Genomic DNA, 19,300 nt, shown 5'->3' with positions numbered 1-19,300 from the left:
TTTGAGCTTGTTGTTCCTCATTCATGTCTGGAGACAGCTTAAATTTACTAATATCTATGAGATGACCAATTTCTTTAAGACGCTTTTCTTTGTTGCGTGCCGCATCTTCGTCTGTAGGAAAATATATTTGCCTAACAGTCAGGATATTGTGGTTATTGTCTTGTTGGGAAAAGAGAGAACCTATAACTACCGGATTATGAGCCTGAATCGTTTGCTTTTTGTTTGTGAGATTAGCTAACGGGAGAACAAGGTTTTGTGTGGAGACTACAGTATGTGCCATATAACATTTACTTAAATTCCGAGAAATCGGTGTATGTAGGCGAAACTGTGCATCAGGGAAATACCCATTAGTAGCCAGTGGTATGAATCTAACAGAATGAGGGGGAATAACGGTAGTGCGCCGCGCAAAAAATACAACCTGAGGTTTGGAGTGTTTTTGAAAGAAATGCGAGATGTTAATACTAACTGGGTTTTTATCCTTTACAGTATGTGGCATTTTTCCAAAATGTTTCAAGGACAAAGTGCCTTGTGAGTAATCCAAAATTGATTGGTGATCTTGCAAAAAACGTGATGAAAGAAGGGGTGGGAAATTTTTGAAGGGAACTAACCGAAAAAGAATGGAGTAATTACGACCATTAAAGTTAATTTTGAGAATAGTAGCGCGATTTAATTGGACGGGTTTGTCTGACAAACCGTGAAGAAGGGACGGGAGATGGAAAGTATGAGCATTCGGTTCCAATGATTCAATTGGAAATAATCCTACGTCTGCACCACTATCGAGGCAGAAAAGTAATTCTTTGTTTGCGTACGTGCCCTGTATATACGGAGAATTTCCTTTAAATTGCAAGGGAAGGGTATGGTAGTCCTGGCTAGTCGCTGTGGGAGATGAAGAGGAAGGGGGGAGCGAAGATTGGGTGGTTAATGCGCGGTGAGGTGACTCCCGCGCTAATTTTGGCCGTTTTTTGAATTCTTAGGTGTGTTTAGTGTGGTCCCAGGGGCAGAAGGAGGGAACGGAGGTGGGGGATACTGGAAAAAAGGATGATAAAACGGGTAGGGAGGAATAGGTATTTGGGTAGATTGTGTGGAAAAAACATTCTGGGATGGAGGTTGTTTGTTCTGACTGGAACGCCACTGTTTCTTGGAGTTCTTTCGTTTGGTATTGTTTGTAGATGAAGGTTCGTTTGTGGAGTTATGAGAAGGATGGGAAGGGGTTGAAGAAACGTGTTGGCAACATTGATGTTGCTGTGTGATACAGTTAGTGCAGGAGGGTGTACTAGGATTGGTGGTATGGGAATGTGGGAGGGAAATGGAGTGCATAGCGCAAGCTGCACATGAGGTAGAGGTGGAAGCAGTGGAATGAAAATGTGGAGGAGTCGGTGAAGAGCAGTGTTGATAGGAGGTTGTGAGAGAATTGGTGGGATGGGAATGTGGGAGGGGAGTGCAAGGTGCACATGAGGTAGAGGTGGAAGCAGCGGAATGAAAAGGTGGAGTCGGCGAAGAATGGTGTTGATAGGTTGTGAGAGAATTGGTGGAATGGGAATGTGGGAGGAAGGAAGAGGAAGGTGAGAGAGTTGGGTTCGGCGAAGAAGGTCGGGATGGTTTGGAGGAGTAGAAGCGGTTATGAGGACTTGGAGAACGGGAACGGGAGGGAGCAAAATGGACAGAAGCGGATTGGGAATTTGAAAGAGTATTAACATGGAGACGGAGTTGAGATATTTGATCTGTTAGTTCGGAAATAGTCTGCGCTGTAGTATCGGTCGCGGTTGTGGAATGTGCCTTTGTTTCGGTTTCACGTTTGTGAACAAGGTGGTTGGTCCGTTCCAGCAAGGTTACTTCATCTAAGAGGGTGGGATAATCTAAAATTGTGCGCGTTCCAAACCAACGAATATATTCAGGTAACATATTAGAAACACATTCTAACAAAAATTCCTGAAAGTCTAGCTGGGTATATGCTTGGTCTGCTAAATGCTTTTTGGAAAAGACATAATGAGAGAGAGGTTCGTTGGGGAGCTATAACAAATCTTAAAAAAAATAATATGATTGATTGAATGCCATAGGGCAGGTAGTATAGAGTTAGAAATTCACTTTTATAGGCATTACATGAAGAAAACTAATTTATTACAACAATATATAACAAAGTGCATATAAGATAAACCATTACCAAAAGAGCTTATTAAATGAATGATATTTACAAGATAATTGAAGGGTTCACATTCTCGTCTTACATGTCAGGACTGTCTATGTGTATTTTTCACTAGAGTCACTAACAGAGCTCTTTGCGAGCGTACTTACAGTGTCTTTACGTCCATAACAGAACTACTCCTTCCCAATGTCACTTTTCTACGAAGCAAGAGTGGTAACTAGGAGGTTGATAGATTCTTCTGCACACCTAGACTGAATTGTCTACGGTTTTTATAATACTTTCATTTCACGGAACTGGAATTGTTTTTGTTTTCACTTTTCTAAATTCGTCCGCGTTACCTACAAACGTGCTGTTAGTTCTATTTAAAAATGTTTTCACTCTGCTATATTGTTCTAGAAACTTAGAGTTGATCCGTTAACTGTGTACTTCTATATTATTATTTTTAAACCTCAAAATGAGGAATGTCTTAGAATTTGCCTATCACTGTACGTAAAAATCCAAACACCTTTTGAAAATCTTACGTCGGGGTTATATTGACAATAGGGAGATTATATAGCAATCAAGAATGGTTCTCAAAGAAGCAACAATATTTGTGCGTAATGCAAGTCTGAGGATCTAAATCTATGCCTGTAAGACATTGTAGGGGTGCACGAATATCAGATGGTATCAGGATCCACGAGACTTCCTTTATAGTTATTAGAATTTGTATTTAAATAAATTTTAAGAATGATAATGACAGAAAAGCTATTTGTTTTGGCCTTCACTTTATATACGTATATTTCAGTCAAGTTAAAAAAAAAAAAAAAAAACTATCTCTTTACAGTTTCAGCGTGCCCTCAAAGCAACCAGTTTTAATTGTCTAATAGAAGAAGCTAAAGACCAAACAATATGTACTTCCTTATTTTATGTATAATAGAGCTTAGTACTTACATCTCCAAACATGAACATGTGTTCCTTCTATTTCTTTACTTCTTCCATGCACAGAGACGTAGCTAGGAGGGGCGAGCGGGGCGGGCGCTGATAGCAAGGGGGCGCCGAACGAGCAAGAAGAAAGAAAAGTGAAGAGCAAACGTCGCGGCGCCCCTTATAAGTATTGGCGCCATGTTGTTAGTTTGCGAAGAAATTCTCAAAAATTTTCTTGCTCGTTCCGCTCTCAATTCACACGTTTCAACAAGAATCACAAGTTTTTACGTATTACATTGATTTGTTTAACACAATGTGATATACAAGATGCCCGACGCAGGAGCGGTTTCAAAATCGGAAACGATCAAAGTCTGAAATACGTGTTCGATGTTGTGATAGTGATGAGTTTGCTTAGTTAATCACGCTTTTCTACCCAATCTGATTAATCACGATGGTGAGAATGAAGGTACGAAAATGAGAGGAGAGGAGGCACACGCAAGCTGCTGTTTGCGCGGGAATATTAAAAATGAACATAAAGAAAGGTAGTAACATTATTTTCCGTACTTCTAGAATAAGGGATTAAGGGATCAGAACTTAACCCAATGAATTTCGTCTTTTCCCAAGACTGATCACTACGAGTGATATTTCTTTATTCCATATCAAATGCTTAAAATTTGAAGGAATTTATTGGGATCTTTTCTCCATCAACTACTTGTATCACTGAGATATATTTTTCTGTGCATACGTATCTAGTTTTTATCTATCTATATACAAATAGACAATATATATATATCCTTATCCATATATCCTTATCCAATATATATATATATCCTTCTATCCTTATCCAACTGGATCCAGTTTCTACTTTGTATTCCTATTTCTGCGAGATCCATATGAATATTGTCCTCCCACCTGGGCCTAGATCTTCCTGGAAAAATTTCAGTCGAATTCACAATTAATCTAAGTTTAATTGGTAGTTGAAATTAACAATTGAAGTGAATAATTGTCAACTACTAACTGCAGCTAGCCATTAATCAATGAGAAAAATTACAATAAATGAATGAATTGAAAGCAAGCTGTGAAAATTAATTAATTGCAATTAAATCAAGCCATTCAATTTGAATTGAATATCGTTTGCAATTAATTCAATTTTATTAATTTCAACAGCAATTACTTTTAATTGATTGATTATTGCAAGTGATTGCCATTAATTAATGGCTAACATTGTAGTTGTTTATATGTGTTACATCGTACAGCTATTTTGAAGCAACGGAATACGAATACTCAACTTCCAAAGAAATAAAGGTACGGCGCCACAGCGCTCGTATACTTTCTAGCTTCAATTTCTTAAAGTAAATCCCATTATGTTGCAGTTATAACTGAAATATTTATTAGTGAAACATCATGAAAGTAGTAAAGCATTTTTCGTGAACTTAGCCCAGAGAAAACTCACCCTCCAAAATAAATACCCATTGTGGATATTTTCATAAGAAATAATTCATGTACTTATGAAACACGAAGAAAATTCTCAGTCAGTTTTGAGAAAATGTCCGAAAAAGAACTTGCCCCCAAGAATTAACTAATGCTTGTTGATTGTATCATGAGAAATGACTTATCGTATTTAGTGGTTATTAATAGAACAAGTACTGAAGAAATGTGAACAAAATTGAATGAGCAGTTTCTTTAAAAAAAATCACCCGAAAAAATAAAAAACTCCAAGAGTAAACTACTTCATGACAATAATGAATTATGGCATGTTGTTGTGTTATTAATTGAACAATTATTTACGAGGTATGAACAAAATGGCTGGATGCGTTTTTGAAAAAAAAAAATCACCCATAAAAGCTCACCGTAAGAGTAAACTACCCCTTGGGAAATTTTAAAAATACGAACGAATTTGAGAAAATTGCATAAAAAAAAAACACTCCCATAACTGAACTATTCATTGTGGATTATTTTTTTTAATTCAGAACTGAGTTATGCCACAGTGTGAGGTTATTAATGGAATATTATTTATAAAATATGAACAAAAGAACGTGAGTCGCTTTTTAAAAATCGTCCTATCAAAAAACTCGCCCCTAACAATAAAGTAACCCTTGTGTATTTTTTAAATATAAATGTTTCATGCCATATTGTTAGGTTACTAGCAATATTTATGAAATACAAAAGAAAAAAAAAAACTCATCGTAAGTCGTTTCATAAAAAGAAATGACTCGAAAAAATCATCTTTAAGGATAAACTATCCCTTGTGAATATTTTTTTTTGGCGACAATGAGTTATGTCATATTGTCAAATTACTAACGAAATATTTATTTATGAAATATGAACAAAATTGCTTGAGTCAGCTTTGAGAAAGTCGTCAAGATCTCATCTCTAAAAGAAAACCATACCTTCTGGATTTTTTCCGAAAAAAATGACATAGCACAGTATTGGTTTGTTAATAAAATATTGATATACAAGATTTAAACAAAATCATTAGAGCTATTTTGGAGAGAGTTGTAATCTTCTATTTTTGCCTTTCAATAAACTATCCTTAATTTTGGGGACAGGAAGAAAATTCGAAAAACGTCCCTAGAGAAAATTATAAAGACCTTAATTTTAAAATTTGTGAATACGTTGTACGATGCAGGCTCTAAGCGAGTGAAGATAATTACTTCTAGACGAACGGGCGAACTTGACCGTCAAAAGATGCACAGGCATCGAAAAATAATTTTGATATGAAACGTGTAAATTCATTGAAATCTCGAATTTATTTATTTATTTATTTATTTTCCCTCGATGACGAACTTTCTATCGTCGCTGAAAAGTAGAAGGTATGGGGAGAGGTAAGGCTTAGAAAAAAAAAAAGTGCAGGACTTAGTTGCTCTGCCTGCACCCATACCAAATAACTGTCGGTTGCAAAATATCGAATTTCAACAGACCGCTCCTAAAGTAAGATGTGACTTGTCACGCGTTGCATCAGGATTGCCAGACAGACTTTAAATTTTCACAGGGGTTCTCTCTCCTATGAGAGTGAGAGCCTGTTGTTAATAAGTTGAACTTCCTTTTTAAAACAATATAAAAGTCGAGATTAAAAATTTACGCTACAAGCAAGGTGACATGTTTGATATGATTAATATTACGATAAGGTCAAATTCAATCTATTATATAAAAATACAACTTCAGATATTAAAATGTATACTTCATACTCACACAGAACCTACTTAGAGAAGAGGGAACATCTTGAGAATGATATATAACTAGCTGGGGCCGGAGGGGGCCTAGGCCTCCAGTCCTTTGGATGACGAAAAAAAAAATTAAAGGTCTTATTTATATATCTTTAAAAGTTTATAGTAAACTCATGATGTATCTATCATAGTCTTGGTTCTGGCTGCCGCTCCCCCTCCCAGTTTTTCTCTTCTAGATCCGCCACTGGTCAAGCATCTAAATATTCTGGACGAAAGGGGCAGGGCGTAACTTTATTACTATTCTTAGTCAACTTACTATACTGATCATATGAAGGAAGGTTATTAATACTAACCATAGAACCGGTTGTTAAACAGGGTGGACCATTTATCTTGATACGCCCTTTTAAGTTCTAAACTTACGGACAACTCAGGACTTAAAAGGGCGTATCAAGATAAATGGTCCACCCTCTACAACAACCGATTCTAAGATTAGTATTTAACAACCATTCCTATCATGTGATCAGTACTATAGTATGTTGACTTAATATTGATATTTTGACTATATGATTAACTTATTATTATTATTATTATTATTATTATTATTATTATTATTATTTTACAGAATCACAGAGCTGTTTGTTAAATAATTTGAATGACACCACTGATCACAATTATATGAAAACAAAAGAGAACCTTTCCATCATAAAGAAAAATCTGTAGCAATTACGCTGTTTTCTTGTAAAAATTAATCATTTTGGAAAGAAAAATGAAATGAAATCTTTGTGTTTTACGTCCCACGGTTAGGCTAAAGGAGACGGTGATGATGAGTAATGAATGAAATGGTGGAATGAAGAAAGTGGAAGGAAACGGGAGAACCCCGAGGAAGCCCACGCACACGGTATTTGTCCACCACAAAGTTCACTTGGCGGGGACTGAGATCGAAACCAGGACCCTAATCATTTCGGAAAGAAATTACGGTTATAGATGTATTGCAGTTCAATGTGATTTTCTGTAACGAAGTGCAATGCCATACCTCTTTAAAAACGATAATTTTATAAATATGGCTTCACTAGGATTCAATAATTATCATGTTTGTAGAAGTACAAATGCGTGTATTATGCCAGATTAAAAAAAAAATCACTATGCAGTGGATCGGAGGTTTCTCTCTTTTCTTGAGTATATTTGCTTTTTCGTAGAAGAAATGGAAAATTTATAAGCAATTTGTGTTGCCTTGTCTCGTCTCGAAAATGCGAGAAATACATTTTTTAATTAAAGAGATGAGACACATTACAATTTTTTGTCTCTTTTTCGAGATGAAGAGAGAAACATTTTGGTCTCTTTTCGAGACGAACAATTTTCGTATGCATTTTCAGAGTACCAATGGATGTGATCACCCTTTGTCGGAAAGCGCAGTAAGTTTCCAGAAGGAGATATGTGTAGGGCTATTTAATGGCACCGCTTGTGAAAAGAAATATGAACCAGGCAAGCGACAGCAGACACCGAGGTTTCTTGTTTTCTGTTTTATTACCCAAATTATGAATGGTGTTGGCAGGACACAGAAATACATCGAACACGCAGAAACAAATAATAATAATAATAATAATAATAATAATAATAATAATAATAATAATAATAATAATAATAATAATAATAATTCTGTAAAGGCAATACAGAGGACACGCAATATCTTTTCAAATTAATATAGAAACAAAAAAATGGTAGTAGATTTATACCACGTATGGTTTTAGTAGAGAGATTAGAGTCGAGATGAAATATTATACTTGGGTCATAATTGATTACAGAAAAACGCTTCTCCCTACCTATTACAGTTTCTACATTATAGAGATTAACGTTTAAACCAGAAGTAGATTTAGGACACTTTCGGTTTGAATAAAGCGTTAAGAGGGGATAGATAGTACACATTCTTGGAATGCTAAATTGATTACAAAACGCTTCTCGCTATTTATTACCGTTTTTACTCTATGGCGATCAACACTGAAACCAGAAATGGTTGATTTCTGCCACTGACGATTTGAATAAATTATTAAGATAGAAGATACGAACTATTCTTAGAAGGCTAAGTCGATTCCAAGGAAATCTAACTTGCTCTCTTATCGATTTTTCCCTATATAGATTAATATTAAAACCGGAAGTCGTACTGGATTTCTACCACTTCCGGTTTTAATACAGTATTAAGGATGGACATTTCAGTTATTCTTGGAACGCTTAATCGATTTGAGAAAACTCTTTATCGCTATATATTACGGCTTCCGCTCTATAATAGCAACGTTAAAACCGGAAATGGTTGATTTTTAGCACGTCCGGTTGATCAATTGCCTCCACTAACGAACTTGGACGAGATACCATAATCGCTCCACATGTCTATTGCAAAAACAAAATATAAATATTTTGCATTTGTCCAAGAGTTATCGTGGGAGTAACGGACGGACGTACCAACAGTACAATATTATAAGTCCCGCTACGTAATAATAATAATAATAAATAATAATAATAATAATAATAATAATAATAATAATAATAATAATAATAATAATAATAATAATAATAATAGAAGTTAAACAGTCCTCAAAGCCAATAGACTTGCTAAATAGTCTTATAATTGATTGATTTAACAAGTCATTTGGCTTCAATCATTGGTCGTCGAAGCTAAATGGAATTAAAATTGTACTTGTAGTCAGCGTTGCCAATGTGTGTGTAATTACACAAAATGTGTGCAATTTTGCCCTGTGTGTGCATTTTGTGTGTAATGTCAATCTGTGTGCATTTTGTGTGCACTTTGGTCAATTCAAAATTTTTATCATTGATGACTTTTGCGAAGTTCCTTTCATTCAAATATTCATTATTTCCAGTTTTTTTCTGAAAATTGTTTTTCAGAAACTACGAGTATCAACGCCTGATTCCAGGGCGGAGCAATAAAACCTATCTTGTTTCTTTGGTACCTTACTTCTCGTTTTTCAGAAGCCGGTGTCACGATCGTTAGCCCGCATCCCCAAGCAAAGCCGCTTTGTTCAAGCCAAGCAATGTGGATGAATGTTGACCCTCGATGTTGACCAAAACATGAAGTGCAGGGGGGTAAGAAGTCTTTTTTTGTCTTCTCACCACTAATCAGGAAAATGCCATTTTACAAACAGATGAACAACAGAGTGAATGAGAGTGATGGGAAATCTTTTATTGAACGAAGAACAAAAATTGAAAAAAAAAAAAGAGAAGTTAAATCAAAGATTCAACACTCTTTCTGTGACAATGGGCGTTAAGAATGTGACGGTTTTGCTATAATAATAATAATAATAATAATAATAATAATAATAATAATAATAATAATAATAATAATAATAATACAGGTTGGCCCAAAAGTAATTAGGGTACAGTAAGAACAAGTAATAAAGAAACTAAGTCTACCTGATGGATAACAATAAGAAATTATATAAAAAGCAATGAGTTGATCAGTACGGGACTGTATACCTAATTTTGGACCACCCTGTATAATAGTAAATCAAACTCTGAATCTTTGAACAATAGCTGGTCGATGTACGTATAGGTAAAGATCATCAGACATACATATACATACGTAATTATGTATTGTGCAATTTTGTGTGCAGCTTTTTCCAGTTTGTGTGTAAAATTGTGCAATTTGGATGGAAGGTGTGTGTAATTTCGCATACCGTGTCCGGCAACACTGCTTGTAGTAGACAGTAGCAAAGAGGCGGGTGAGTATGGTTACTGCACTTCCCCCGCATCCTTTCTGCGCATATGCTCCTCTACACATTGTCGAAATATCAATCTAGATAAATTTCAACAATTAGTTTTTGAATATTCAAAATATTACGCACTAAAATTCAAAACTAATTTCTTTCATTATTGCACAAATGCGTATTGTAAAAATCAAACTTATCATACTCTGTAACTTTATTTATTTAAAACAAAAATAAGATCGTGAATTTGCAGAAATTCTAGTCCTCCTTCACAGCATGTGAAAAATGAAAATTCATTAAAATTTATACAAGAACGAAATAAAGTTATGCATTGACTTCAAGATACACTAGCAACCTTGTGGGGTGACGGTCACTGCAATATCCCCGTTCGAAAACCGCAACTTAAGAGTCCTCATCACTGCGAAATTAAAATACTGCTAATTTTACAGTAATTATGTGATATCTTCAAATAGATAAAATAGAATCGAAAAGTGGAACAAGATCTCCCTAGACAGTATTATTTTGCGTGAGATACTGTTATCACGACTCAATTATCTGCTTTCGATTTCCCGCCATTTTGAAAATCGGCGTTTATTTTCGCGTTTCTAAATAACATCAAACAAAAAGCTATTAGGTGACTCGTGATAACGTTACCTCATGCAAAATAACATCGTCTAGGGAGATCTTGATCCACTTTCCGATTATCTTTTATCTATTTGAAGTTATCACATAATTATTGCAAAATTAGCGGTATTTTAATTTCGCAGTGATACAGACTCTTAAAGCAATACTCTTCCTCGAGTGACGGATACAGAGTTGCTCCGGATACAGCGGTCAGTGACGGCAACTCCCGTGTCCTCGTATGGAAACGCCAATTTAAAACAATACTTCACAAGCAGTGACGCAACTCAGTGACGTCACTCGGTGACTACGTATGAAAGAATGGTAAAATGTTTATTTCGCAACAGAGGGTGAATATTTCTTTATGGGTAAGTAGCTAAAAAGGAATATAGCTACTATGCTGTCTGTGAGCGTGGTATCGGTTCAGTTCCAAGTGGTGGATTCATGTCTTGCATACAATGCCGAATAGCGGACCAACTGCTACTTTAATCAATAAGTTTTGATCCATGCTAACATTATGTCAGTGCTGAAAGCGATATTAAACACCAGTCAATGAACCAAACGAACATTTGTTTTATGTATACGATGTATAAACTTACCTCCCTTAATTTGATCCTTCACGTATAGAGGTGATAATGATAGAAAGAATTAATCTTAAATATCGGTAATTATCTTGATCATAGCCTCCCTTAGCCTCGGTGCATAAACGTAAGGTGTTTTAAAAAATCAAATTATATTGACTCAATTCATGTGAATTTTAGTTAGTACGTTTCGAAATTGGGGTAGATTAGAACCCACTAGTCTTACCCTCTAGTGGCGTATGCAGAATTTCGTCAATGGAGTTCAAACACTTGTTTTCATTTAGAATCACGATAGATGTGATTTTTGTTTATATTAATATACAGAATATTTATTTTTCCATAAAAGTAAAATGAAATCTTTCAGGTTAGCGTCCCACGATTATGCCCTTTACTCTAAGAGATGTAGGTAATTAAGGCAAGTGAAAGATAATGGAAGAATCGGGGCAACAAGATTGTAGGAGGAAACAGGAGCACCCCGAGAAAACCCACGTACATGATGTTGTCCATCATAAACTTATCTTGCCTTGGATCGAACCAGGGACCTCACGCACTTTACCACTCAACCTCCGTACACCCCTTATTTTTCCATAATATCTTGCTCAAAGGAAGGTTTAAATCCGGACTCCCACTTTTACGCCATTATTATTATTTATTCCTCACAATCATTTCTTTATATTTAATCTATCCTATGTAGCCTATATGATATGAGACGTTTGAGGCCCGGGGCTGCAGTGATAACAAGCAAATTGCATGACTAAAATTAGGCAAATACATAAATCTACATCCTGAATTATTTGTAGACTCATTGGTTCTGAATTACATGTTATGAACATATAGTGCATTTGAATTGGGCTAGCAAATGGAATCTGAAAGAGAGACTTGTATGTACAGGAAAATCGAAACAAATCACTACAAAGAACTCCACAAACTGTTAACTGTCACTACACTCTCCCCGGAAAGTAAAATTTACCGTTCGTATTCTCGTAAAAAATTACAGATGGCATTTAGTATCTCCCCCAACTCGTTTCATGGTTCCAAAACCGAGTACCTTGTTTTTGTCTAAATTGTAATCAAGGTAGAAGTAGAAGAGCCCTGGGGGCTTCTAACTCCCTTCGTTAGCTGTCCCTAGCTCAGCTATATTTTGTAAAGTAAGTAACAAACTGTAAATCTTCTATGTGCAAGATTGGGGGAGATACTAAATATCAGCCAAATTTTTACAATATAATTTACCGCTAAACTCTGAAATGAACTTTAAAGCTGATTTTCATAATTTTCCATTTATAGTTTTATATTGGGTTTGCAGAAGTTAAATTAATTCTTCTCACGATACCATATACCATGCATCAGGGACGGACAAAGAAATATATTTGTGGGGAAATTCAATATAAGAATAAATTGTGCAAAATTTGTAAAATTACTCCTACAATAAGACTAAATTTATCAGAATAGTCGGGATTTCTGGGGAGTCTGACCCTAGGATTCATCCCCCGCGAACCCCCCTGCGTGCAATAAGAGTATCGTATATTGTTCTGAAGAACCTCTATTGGATATTACATGGCCAAACCAAATAAAAGTTGTGCACCACCCGTATTGATAACAACTATTTAAATAAAGTCACCTCTGAGCGTAGCTAAATGTACACCACCCCAATTGTACTGTCAGAGATAACTGTGTTGATTTTCGTCTTATTTACACCACAACTAGGTCTATCTTATATATGTTTTATACATATATAGCAAATATTAATTACAAATAAACAAATCAATATTAAAATGTATGATACCTTCAATACTTCCATCACGGTACACGAGTTTGCTATTAACTTCCGTAATTTTTGATCACTCGCAGCTTCGACACTTTAACACGGCTACTGAACTTTCACCTCGCTAGCGGGCAATACAACTACCACCGTTTATACAGTCCTATAAAATAACAAAACAGCATCTATTCAACAGAACAAACTCTTCCCACTCAAACTGTTTCAACCGTTTTCCTTTGTTTCTTCTTACTTTTTTTTTTTTTTTTTTTTTAAAAAAAGAAATTCTTTTCAGTGGTCCTTGTTGTTTAGTTTCAGTGTCGTTATTTGTTATATTTATTCCAAGCAAATAAACAGGAGCAGTTTGGCAGCGTAAGCCTACTCTACATACGCAAGCGAAAAAACATTGTGCATTCTTTTCACTTCTTTGCGAGCTTTTACATTTCAGCTATGGATTTCTTTGCTAAAAATAAAATACGTTGAAAATTACGCATAATATTATTATTATTATTATTATTATTATTATTATTATTATTATTATTATTATTATTATTATTATTATTATTATTATTATTATTATTATTATTTGCAGAATACCCGTTCTTCGCACGGGGAGAATACATGTCATTTCGGACATAAAGGGCTGAATTTGGATTTAACCGCCATCGGAAGTGTCATTGTTTACCTCAGTGACATCAAAAACTATGGATTCGGCACTAATATCGGTCATTTTTGATCATTTGTATATATATATATATACAGTGGGCGGATCCAGGATATATGATCAAGAGAGGGGCTAAACCATAATTTGCTGTTTTATCCAGTGTAAGCAGAATTGAAACCCATTTTATCCAGTGTAAACCTGAGCGTCAAGGGGGGGCTATAGCCCCTTAGCCCCCCTTGGATCCGCCCTTATGTATATCTATTTTATATATACATATCTATCTATATATCTTCCCCTCCACTAAGTTGCATCGTCAAAATGAAATGATAAAAGCCATCCCAGATGTGAATTTGATTTGAGACAATTTTGGAGGGGAGGGGAAGAAATTTTATTAATAACATTTTTTTTATTTAACTTTTCCTGTATTTATATTTAGGGTGGCCTTGTGAATTTTGTTTACCTTTTTTTATTTTTCAACGTAGAAGCTTGCCTAGGGATTTTGGAGTATGCTCTTAGATATTTAAATTGTGAAGAGTGCTTCGCTGATATTTAGCACTTTGATTATACTTCTTGTTTATTTAGTTTTCTAATAACCCCATTTACATAATGTTGTAGCTTGATGTAAAAGTATTCCGTCACATATTTTTATATTTATATGGTAATGTTTTAGTTTAATATGTATGACGTTGACAAATTGGTGTACTTCAACAAAATAAAGCCCTATATTTTAAAACGAAGCATGAAAAAATAATGCATAAAATTAAAATTATTCTGTTAATAATATGTGTTGTACCTATAGATGAAATTTCGCGTTCACCATCTGGAAAATAAATATTTCATATTTAGAGTGCGTAAGTTACATGGTTATTGTTAGCAGGTAACACTAATAAGTCCCTATTCCCTGTCACGTAATAAGTCCCTATTCATATTTCGAAAAGTAATAATAAGAAAATGACGTTTTTATCTACATTAACAGTACATATTTCATAATGTATAGATGTTTTCTTGTGTAGTAAAAGAATCCCTGATACTACACTTTACTTTCTCCTACAAATGTGCTCTGTTAGAAGGGTAATGTGTGGTCAGTTCTTCAGTTTTCCAATTGGCTCACGATACTGAATTAATACCGAAAACTATCATCACTAGTAATAGAATTCGACAGCATTCACGCTAAGAACATATTTGTGTAACAAAATAGTTTATTTCTAAATTTCCTTCGTATGTGGTAAAAGTAAAATGATTATTATTTAGCATAAACATTCTATACTACTATTCACAGTTTCAAATACATACAAATAAAATAAATACATACATACAATGGCGGATCCAAGGGGGGTTACAGGGCTATAGCCCCCCTTGACGGTCAGGTATACACTGGATAAAATGGGCTTCATTCCTGCTTTACACTGGATGAAGCGGCAAACTATGGTTTAGCCCCTTCCTTGATCATATCCTGGATTCGCCACTGCATACATACATATATAATTATTCCAAAATTCTATCTCTGCTGGTTTACCTGTTTCCGTGAGATTACAAAAGTCAAAGAGCGCTGTGTTTTGAATGTGAAAATCCCACTGATGTCGACAGCGCGGCCTGTCTCCGGTCAGGGAAACAAATCGGCAAGGAGGAACAGATGAGGTGACTACACATTTTAATTAAGTTATTACTGTCAAAGCTGCAGTGATATTCCCTGCTCATTACAATCTTTTTTGCCACGGATTTATTATTATTATTATTATTATTATTATTATTATTATTATTATTATTATTATTATTGTATTTCACACAGGAAATTTGAAAATAAAATGAAATCTGTAAGTTTTACGTCCCACAGTTATGCCTGGTAGGCTAAAGGAGACGATGATGATAAGTAATCAATGAAATGGTGGAATGAAGAAAGTGGGGGAAACGGGAGAACTTCGAGGAAACTCACGCAGACGGTGTTTGTCCACCACAAAGTTCACTCTGCGCGAGCCATGTACCAGAAGTGAACGCTGTACTACTGACCCACCGCGGCACCCATGCAGGAAACTTATCCAGTACCACAATCGTCTGCTAATTTATATTTGTATGACCAATCATCAGGTATAAGACTGAAATACGTAAGATGCGGGGCACCTTGCTAGGTTTGAAAGTAACCACAAAAACTCTGAATGAAACTGGACGAATATACTAAAAGAAATAGGTTCAACGAAGAAGATAAAGAGCGCCCACTCCTTCTCAGTGCCATAAATCTGTCCTCGAAAAAGACGAGAGGGCTGGAAAATTTCATTCTACAGATGTGCTATGGACAGAGTTTAAAAACCTGTTTTAAATGGCTAGTCCAAATTTCCCGCACGCTGCTAAAGGCCAATCTACACCATAAAAGATCTTGTACAAGATCTTGTAGCTGTCATAAAAAAAATCTTGAAACCCTACCATATTTCCCCGTGTACACATAGTCTTGATAGGGTCATAAAACATTTTTTCCATCTTGCAAGAAGTTCAACAGTGTCCAACTTTTTGGGCCGTCTTGCTTGCTACCTGCTATCGCCCTCCCGCTGACATAAAAGAAAATCCAGTTGCGCCGCTTCCGAAACAACGGTTTCTTTTGGGCTGGAGGGGGAAGAGCCAAAATACACATTTTTACGACTGCCAGGGAAAACAAGTGTCTCTTCTTTTGCTAACAGCTCGGTTCCATGAATGTAGGCATCGAAATAATTTAGCTTCCTCACAGATATGAAAATAGCATACTGAATTCAGGATGGTACTGCAAGCTAAATTCGGTAATCATAGCAGCTTTAATCGAAGTTATTATCTTTCACAATTACTATTTTTCATAATAATAATAATAATGTTTTTTCCGATAAACTGATTGTCACCAAATAATATTATATATATATATATATATATATATATATATATATATATGATGGATTAAATGGAAATTTGAACCGATGTACATAGTTTTCAGGGTTGTACTTGAGCAGAAATCTTTAGGTTTTGCAATTATTCTAATTATGCCTATATTTTGATTGTAGATAGAAGCTGCGGTGGCTCAGTGGTAGAGCGTTCACCTCCGTTGCTTGGGGTATCTGGTTCGATCCCAGCTCGCGCCGTGTGGACTTTGTGGTGGACAAACACCATGCTCCTGGGTTTTCTCGGGGTTCTCCCGTTTCCTCCCACTTTTTCATTCCACCATTTCATTCATATCTCATCACCGTCTCCTTTAGCCTAACCGGCATAATTGTGGGACGTAAAACTTAAAGATTTCATTTCATTTTTTCGCAATAATTCTGTAAGAAGAATAACTCTTTCTTTTAGTTTTATCATAAATTTTAGATGTTATTCTACTTGTTCTTCTTGGAAAAATACCTAGATACTATTCTCTTATTAGCAGCGTTATTCACATCTATATCAGTAAAAATGAATGTGATTAAAGAAAAAGAAAAAAAAAGAAAGAAAGCTAACTGCATAGAAATTGAAAATTGACTGACTCAGTTGCAAGTAAACCGTTTGACATTATAGCTGAAACAAAGATAAAACAAACTTACTTCGGTCTAGTATCAAGTCATTTCAATTGTATTGTTTTCCAGAAGTTCACCTCCAACATGCTAAAGCTCGCAGTCAGGGGCGGCTTTAGGATTTTAATTTTGGGTAGGTCCGCTCCTCGCGTATGGATACATATGCACATTCGATTGATTAATGACAATAGGAAATTACCTGTACAGTAGTTGTTGATGCTGTTTATTAAATAATTATTTACCATTAATAGAAAAAGTGAAAATATATTTACTTTTTATTATCTTTTAGTGTTTATATATTTTCAGTTTTATATATTTTTGGGTAGCTCCGTGTCTACCCGCTAAAACCGCCACTGCTCGCAGTACGTAAAAGGTTCCACAGTTCACAGCCTCAAGACATGTTTGGCCATATATTAAGCAAACAATGCAAAAGGATGCGTAAGACGGCCCTGATCCCCCATTATCTGACCCTATGATTTGATTGAAACTACAAAAAAACATACAAGTATTTTGATATTGATATTGATATTTTGTATTGCTGCTATTTACATTGACAATATAAATATGAAAATCAAAGTATATATGATACTATTGCATATAGTATAGAATTATGTGTACACTGAGAAAAATCCGTTATTCGGACAGCGGTATGTTGTACAAATATATGGAATCCTTACGATTAGTACGGAAATCTGTACGGAGCATACGTTATCCATATACTACATAGTTACTGCCTTTTTCTCATTTAGACATTATATCATGTCGCTGCAGGGTGTCTGATATCTAACAAACTTCCGTATATTACACATGTATACGTATATTATATACGTCAGCTATATATTTCATACATCCATCTGTATGTGAGATTCTGACCGCCTATGGACAGTTGTTTCTTTCATCATGAGTGACGTCATTGAACAAAGAACAACTGTCGTTTTCTTGCGAGTCGGTTTATGCATATCGTATCATGGCATGGGAGGTCGTAACACCCCTCATTCTATATCTTCTACTTCGTGCTGTTAATACTTTACTACGCAACACGCTCTTATTAGTTTATTATAAGCTTCATATATTTACTAACTACCGAACGATATTTGTAGCCTCGGGCATTAAATTGGTGAATAATAATAATAATAATAATAATAATAATAATAATAATAATAATAATAATAATAATAATAATAAGATGATGATGATGAGTCATTTACTGAACGAGGTTTGTTTACAACTAAAAAGAACAAAGGAAGGAAACAAAAGCCTGAGTAAGTACAACAGTTATTATAACATCAATTAAATATTCCTTTAATTACCGATTACTTTAGTATAACTCGCTTTAAGTTTAATATATTAGTAACATGTTAACGTGACTTATGGTTGATGATGAGATAGGTGATAATGGTTGAATAAAGTTGGATGCAACAGGAGAATCCCAAGCACACAGTGTTTGTCCACCAAAAGCTCACTTGACAGTGGCTGAAATTGACCTATGGACCAAACGCATAAGAGTTGAGCGCTCTATTCGGTCCAAGTGCTTTTCGTGAAACACTGTGAAGGGAGGGAATCAATTTTGTGAAGATAGGCGAATAGCACAGAGAGTTGAGGCACCAAATGTGATGGAGGGGGAGTTACTATCAGTCAACTTCACTTAATTTTACTATGCATGCAGATTCACTAGCTTATCTGACCTACTTTTAAGCGCGTAACGTTCCAGTTTTGGATGTTCGAAATCTGAAAATATCGTGTTGATAGGTTTTGGCCATAAATACTTTCAATATAGAAAAGTAATTCACGTGAAATATATTTACGACGTTAGAAGGTCCGTGGCATTATTTACATCTCATATTTTATAAAAGGTATAAATAATACAATGTATATATATACTGTATGCTGTAGACTTATAACATGAATAAAGGTTTGCAATTTTATTAATAGAGGCAGCGATGGCTCAGTGGTAGAACATTTACCTCTGGTGCATGGTGTTCTTGGTTCGATCCCAACTCGCGCCACGTGAGCTTTCTGGAGGACAAATATCGTGTGCATGTTTTTTCTCGGGATTCTCTCGTTTCCTCACACTTTCTTCATTTCACCATTTCATTCATTTCTCTTCATCACTGCCTCTTTTAGCCTAGCCAGCATAACCGTGGGACGTAAAACTTAGAGATTTCATTTCATTTCATTTTTGGAGTAGTGACTTCGACTTTATTCAGCGGAAAGTCGAAGTTTGGTTTGGAAAAAATCATCGAAATTAA

At 35.3% G+C, this 19,300-nt stretch overlaps 1 long non-coding RNA gene across 1 annotated transcript in view; it reads right to left on the bottom strand.

Annotated features, from left to right (window-relative positions):
- Nucleotides 1–13,301, bottom strand: part of LOC145680995 (uncharacterized) — a 148,831-nt gene extending 135,530 nt beyond the window's left edge. Inside the window, exon 1 of the long non-coding RNA XR_014130706.1 lies at nt 12,912–13,301. This is a non-coding gene — a long non-coding RNA (uncharacterized LOC145680995). The remainder of the gene's footprint in view (nt 1–12,911) is intronic.
- Between the last annotated feature and the right edge of the window lie 5,999 nt (nt 13,302–19,300).

Source organism: Thermobia domestica, chromosome 3 (genome assembly GCF_964235325.1).
Source record: "Thermobia domestica chromosome 3, izTheDome1.hap1.1, whole genome shotgun sequence".
NCBI classification, from domain to species: domain Eukaryota; kingdom Metazoa; phylum Arthropoda; class Insecta; order Zygentoma; family Lepismatidae; genus Thermobia; species Thermobia domestica.
Note: the sequence above shows the minus strand (reverse complement) of the source record. Positions and strands in the feature narration are given on the sequence as shown.